Source organism: Pyrus communis, chromosome 4, assembly GCF_041283825.1.
Source record: "Pyrus communis isolate YQ-2024b chromosome 4, ASM4128382v1, whole genome shotgun sequence".
NCBI classification, from domain to species: Eukaryota; Viridiplantae; Streptophyta; class Magnoliopsida; order Rosales; family Rosaceae; genus Pyrus; species Pyrus communis.
In genome coordinates this window covers 7,356,341-7,362,748 of record NC_142568.1, presented here as the reverse complement: position 1 = coordinate 7,362,748, position 6,408 = coordinate 7,356,341, and positions in this window count along the sequence as shown.

Genomic DNA, 6,408 nt, shown 5'->3' with positions numbered 1-6,408 from the left:
AGCATGCCAAAAAACTTCATAAAACATATATCATATATAGTATGCTTAATAATGGTATCAGTATAGTCCGAAGGAATATAGAACTCTTCACTCACCCGAAGGCATATAGAACACTTTATTTGCCCGAAGGCCTTCATTCGCCCGTAGGCCCCTACAACACTCAACCAAAGCCATATATAAGTATCAATCGCCCATAGGCCTCTACAGCACCCGACTGAAGCCATATATAAGTATCAATCACCCATAAGCCCCTACAACACCCGATCGAAGCCATACATATAGATATCATTCACCCGTAGGCAAGATCATTCACCCATAGGCAGTATCATATGAATAACCACTAAATAAGCACATAAAACATAACCATAATATTTCTAATATATATCTATCTCAATCGGAGTTCAGTAGCTAAAATGTCATATCATAAATCCTATTTAAAGTATATAATCATAAATCATATACACTTAAAAGAATGTAAATATGATAAAGCATAATATATGATAAAGTGTAAATCCAATTTACTCATAAACATTTCATAAAATTAACTAACAAATCATGTTTTTGATGTATGCATTTCTAATAGTAATATATGCAATTTAGAAGGGGTCCACTCATAGATAATTTTCCATCGAAGAGCCGTGCAAACTAGAAAGGACAGAAATGCCATACATAATTGCACCTAAGCACATAGAGGTACCAATTAATAAAACTATACTAAAATGGTTGAATTTCGGGAAACGGATGTCATAAACGGATTCAAGACGTCGAAAAACATAATAGGGGACCTTAAGTACCCCCACGCGCCGCCACGGGGCGGCGGCCCGGACGGCCACGGGCCGCCGCACGTGTTGATTTAGGTCGCCGGAAAAGTCGATGGCACTGCTGAGGTCATCATCGTGGACAACATCGGAGCACAGTACCTCGAACCATGTGTACTCCACGTGCTGACCAAGACATACGCCCATGCGCATGCCCACGCGCGGCCCACATATCAACTGGGTTTTGGGTTTAGGACCGGTTTAGTTTGGGTTGGGTCGGTTTAGTTTGAGTTTGGGTTTGGGCTTAGGCAACTGGGCTGGGTAATTGGGTTTTGGCTTGGTAGCCTTGCCCAAAGGTTTGGGCTAGTTTCTGGGGTAGGTTTGTATCCGGGTTAGGGGTTTGGGTCAGGTCGACTAGTTTTCAGGCCACAGGTTGGCCGGTTTCTGGGCAAGTTTTCAAATGCTCATAACTTATTCGATACTCAACCAAATCGAGTGATTCAAAAACAAAATTTTTAGTACTCAACGAGATGAAGAGAATGGTATCTTGCACGACGGCTAACTCATCATGGTTTGGCTGAAAAATGCTTCAAAAATGGTGATGCTTGCCAAAAAACTGGGAAAAGCTACTTCCAGCTATTTTCTACGTTTAACAAGTATGTATCACTTTAAACAAGTTTCGATCTAACCTTAAAACATATCCCAAGGGTTTCTAGAGGCTTACTAACATCGAAAAACCATGAAACACATCGCGAAAAAGGATGAATAGTGATAACGATAGTGTGGAGTTCCTTGGTGTTTGGTACGGGGTTTTCGAAGCCTCTCTGTCCAGGTGTTGAGGTGGTTGTGAGTGTGAGTGAACTCAGAGAGGATGAGGAAGGGTTTTTAGAGAGGTAAGAGCTAGGGGAGAGGGGAGAGAGTTAGAGAGAAAGAGATAGAGTGAGAAGTGAGGGAAAGAGAAAGGGCTATGAGGGAAGAGAGAGATGAGGGATTTAGGCTAGGGGACAAAACCAAAGGGTGGGACCCTTTTGGGCACACCAAATAAGACCCAAAAGCAAACCATTTCAAAATATCTAGCCCAACAAAGTGAAATTACCAAAATGCCCTTTCGTTTCATAAATTTCAGGACGGGTTATGACAACATGCATCACCGTCTCCAGTGCTCCATTATAGAAAGTGCACGTCAAATCTGATGGTACCCCTTTCTTATATAAATTCCCTTTTGTGAGGAGAATATTCTGACAAGTCCTCCACACCATATTCCGCACTTTTCGTGGGACCTTGGCCTTCCATATAGCCTTCCATAAAAGAGTAAACAAATTACCTCCAGAAGCTAAAGAAGACGCACTTAGTGACGATGGCTTAATAGAATCCCATGTAACCCAATAAGCACTCTTAATAGTGAAAATACCCCAGTCATTATAATGCTAGATTAGTTTATTAGGTGGAAGTCGATAACTAATGGGCACGAATATGCTCCCTGTCTTCTTCCTCACAAAACTCAACCAATTTAGCGTCACACCATGCTTTCCTTTCCACATTAATGAGCTTATAAACCCTCATATCCTCCTCAGATACAGGCGGCATTGTTGGGGGACGGAAGGTCGAGAGTCGTGGAGGCCACCTATCCCTCCAAACCCTTACTGAAGCTCCATCCCCAATCTCCCATCTCGAGCCATTCTCCAACACCACTCTAGCTTTAAGTATGCTAGACAATAATAGGAAGAAGACGAGGGCATCAGGACATCCTAAAATGACGTATTGGGGAAATCCTTGGCCTTAAATAACCTTGCCATTAAGGACTCTAGATGTTGGACAATTCGCCAACCTTGTTTTGCCAATACCGCCAAATTAAAAGCATAAAGATTTTGGAACCCCATACCACCTTTCGGTTTAGCAATGCATAACTTATCCCATGATTTCCAATGAATCTTCCTCGAGTCCAGATCACTGCCCCCGACAAGCCTTTGTTGCTCTTGGCCATGCATGTTAGCACTAAACGTGATACTACTCTTCCCCATGTTTATTTCCAGCCCTGACGTTTGGGGAAAAACATCCAAAATTTGTTGGGCCTCAGCGCATTCCTCCAAACTGGCTTTACCAAACAAGAAACTGTCATCAGTAAACAATAAGTGATGGATAATTAGCACAACCTCACAAATCTGAATCGCGTTAAGAACTCTCCTCTGCTCCTTGCTCTTTGTGCGCAATAAGTACCGACATACCCTCAATGCAAAGAAGGAATAAATAGGGAGATAATGGATCCCCTTAATAGAGACCACGAGAAGGCAGCACATACCCACATGCTTCCTCATTGACCAAATAGAAGTACGACACAGATTTCACAAACATCATCACCACCGACACCCATCGGCTATCAAACCCCAACTTCAACATCATAGCTTCTAAAAGGTCCTACTCCACCCTATCATAAGCCTTACTAAGATCCAGTTTGAGAGCAAAAGAACCCTCCCATCCCCACCGTTTATTATGAAGATAATGGCCTATTTCAGACTCCATCGAAGTGTTATCAGAAATCAAACGCCCTAGGACGAAAGCACTCTAATGCGGAGAAATTATTACATTAAAAAATTTCTTCAAACGATTCGCAATCACCTTTGCCCTGATCTTATATATGACATTACATAAATTTATCGGTCGCAACTGTGACATCCCATGCGACTGATTCATATTAGGAATTAAGACTACATGAGTGAAACACACTTCCCATAGTAATCTTCCAGATGTGAGAAAAGAGCGAACAACATTCACCACATCATGCTAGAACTTCTGAAAAAATAGAGGTGACATACCGTCCGATCCCGGGCTTTTGACAGGTGCATTTAGAAGAGTGCAAATCGGATATCCTCTTCCAAGTAAGGCCTCAAAAGTTCCTTATTCATTTCCGTAGTAACACATCATGAACATGCCCTCATAACCTCCTGCATTGCACAGTCCAGGATGCCCCCAGAACGGAAAATATTCAGAAAATACCCCATTACCGTGCCTTCAATGCTAACCCTCAAATCCTGCCATACCCTATTCACATCCCTCAACCCTTTGATATTATTCTTCCGTTTATGGTTTGACACCCGTAAATGAAAAAACTTTGTATTCTTGTCCCCCTCCTATAACCATTGGACACACGACCGTTGTCTCCAATATGTCTCGTCCCTTCCTAGAAGTGAGTCAAACCCATCAATTCACCTTTCGCTTCATAAACTTCGGCCGAATGTGGGTGTTCAAACAACACTCCTAACTTATCCCGAACCTTCGCAATCTCAGCCTTCGTGGAGCCAAAGACCTCCTTTTACCAGGCAAGCAAAGCACAATGGGTAAAACATATCTTTTCACACACTTGGAAGAGAGGAAGTCCCACCACCGGTTTACTCTATGCCGAACTAATAATCTCTTCACAACTATCGTCCCGGAGCCACATCTCCTCAAAGCGAAACCTTTTACACTTCCTCCTCCTGGATGACTCAACTGAACTCCGAATATCCACTAAAATAGGGAGATGGTCTGACTTTGAAGGGTAAGGACGCAAACACTTGTCATCGAGAACAAGTTAAGCCACGGTTGAGATGCGAAAACCCGGTCAAGTCTACATATATCCTCATCCTCCCTATTATCCTTCTATGTATACGAGCTCCCTACAAACCCCAAGTCAATCAACTGACAAGCATAAATCACCTCCTTAAACCCATCCATTTGACTTTCCCGACATAGATTGCCACCTAACTGCTCCTCAGCACTAAGAATTTCATTGAAATCGCTCATACAAATCCATGGCAAAGAGCTACATTGACCTAAATTAGCAAGTAGAGACCATGATAAATGCCTATTCGCCATCATCGGATTTCCATAGAAACCCGTTAACCTCCACTTATGCTCCCACCCTTCTAACCGACATTCCACATCTATATGGTTCACCAAAGAAGATAAAATCACAATCTCGACCTCGTCTATCCGTAGTATTGCCAACACCCCCCTCCCCCCCGGGACCCCCCGTTACTCAATACTGCAAAGGATTTGTCAAAACTCAAACTTAGTTGCTTCTGTAAAATCACATTCTCACTACATTTTGTCTTACGTAAGAAAACAACTAGGGGACGATGATGTTGGGTGAGCCCCAACAGGGCTTGAGCTGCACGAGAATCCCCCAATCATCGGCAATTCCAACACAAAGCATTCATTGCGAACAAAAAGTGTGCTCGCCGACACCACCCACCGATGGACTAAAACAAACTTTCTTCACAGGTACCGACTCCATAATTCTAGTAGTGGAGTCTACCTCTCTCCTACGTTTCAAGCCCATTACAAGGAACCATCTAACTTTGAACCAACAAGCATACCCAGGTTAGCTCCGCTATTCCCCTGCCTATTATGTCGCACTCTACCACTCACCCTCTTCGACCTCCTTAATCCCCCCACTGGCTCCATCCTTTCCAAGCTAAAATGTAGGTTGCTGTTGATGGGGACTAAACTTCCCAGTAACAATGGTGTGCTCGACTCCATAGGTTGTATCCCACCCCCACTGTCCTGACCCAACCCTTCACCACCCCCTGCTATGTCATTACCCAACCCCATACTCGCCTCCCCACTAACCACTGCCTGTTCTGAATGATCACCAGTCTCCTCAACCACTTCAGTGCTAGCATCGTGACCCAACCCCAGGGAAAACCTCGGCGCCTCTATCCTCCATTCTCTATTATCACTCGATCCCCCAGGTTTACCATGCGCCGATCCCAACGTGGGATAACCTGCCTATAGCCATTTTCCATACGGTACACAGGTATCATCCACCACTCCACCTTTAAAAAGATGGCATTGACTACACTTATGATCAATGATGCATGGACACGGGTAACAGCTAGCGTATCCCGTATCTGACACGCAGGGATACGGATACGCATAGGATACATGTGGATACGAGCCCGATACGTATCGGAATGAAGAGATACGTTGTTTATTGATGAGATACGAGTATCATACTGTCGAGATACGCGTATCACACTTTTCGGATACGTTTCCAACTAAATCAGAGGATAATCCAACTAAATCAGAGGATAATCAGAAGAAAAAAAATAAAAAATAAATCAAGAAATCCGCACAGAATCGTGATTGATTCCAATTAGCTAAACTGAAACGATTGTTTGGCTCAAACCCAAAACGATTTTGGGTATAAAATAATGATTTACCTATTTTTCTTCACTCGAACCTCAGAATTCAGAAATTAGACTTGTCGTCTACAACTGCTCCGTCGTCTCCGTCCAACTGCTTCGTCGTCTCCGTCCAACTTCTTCGTCGTCTCTATAGTCTTCGTCTGCAACTGCTGGTAAGAGCTTTCAACTTCGTTTTCACTATGTTAATTTTGAAGCTCAATCTGATTCCCAGAAGCAGAACCCATCTCTACAGCTGAAAGGAAAGCTTGCTTTCCTGTTTTTAATTTCGAAGCTAAAAGGCTTTTGCTTTGACTGATTCAATGAGTGTAGATTGGAAAAGGGCCTTTTGCTTTTTGTATATAATATTATAATATTATTATTGGATTCCAGCCTTACGCCAACATTTTTCTATTGGAATAGCCTTTCATGATATTTAGATATTAATACATTGTTCTAGATATTATTGTGCTTTCATGATATTTAGC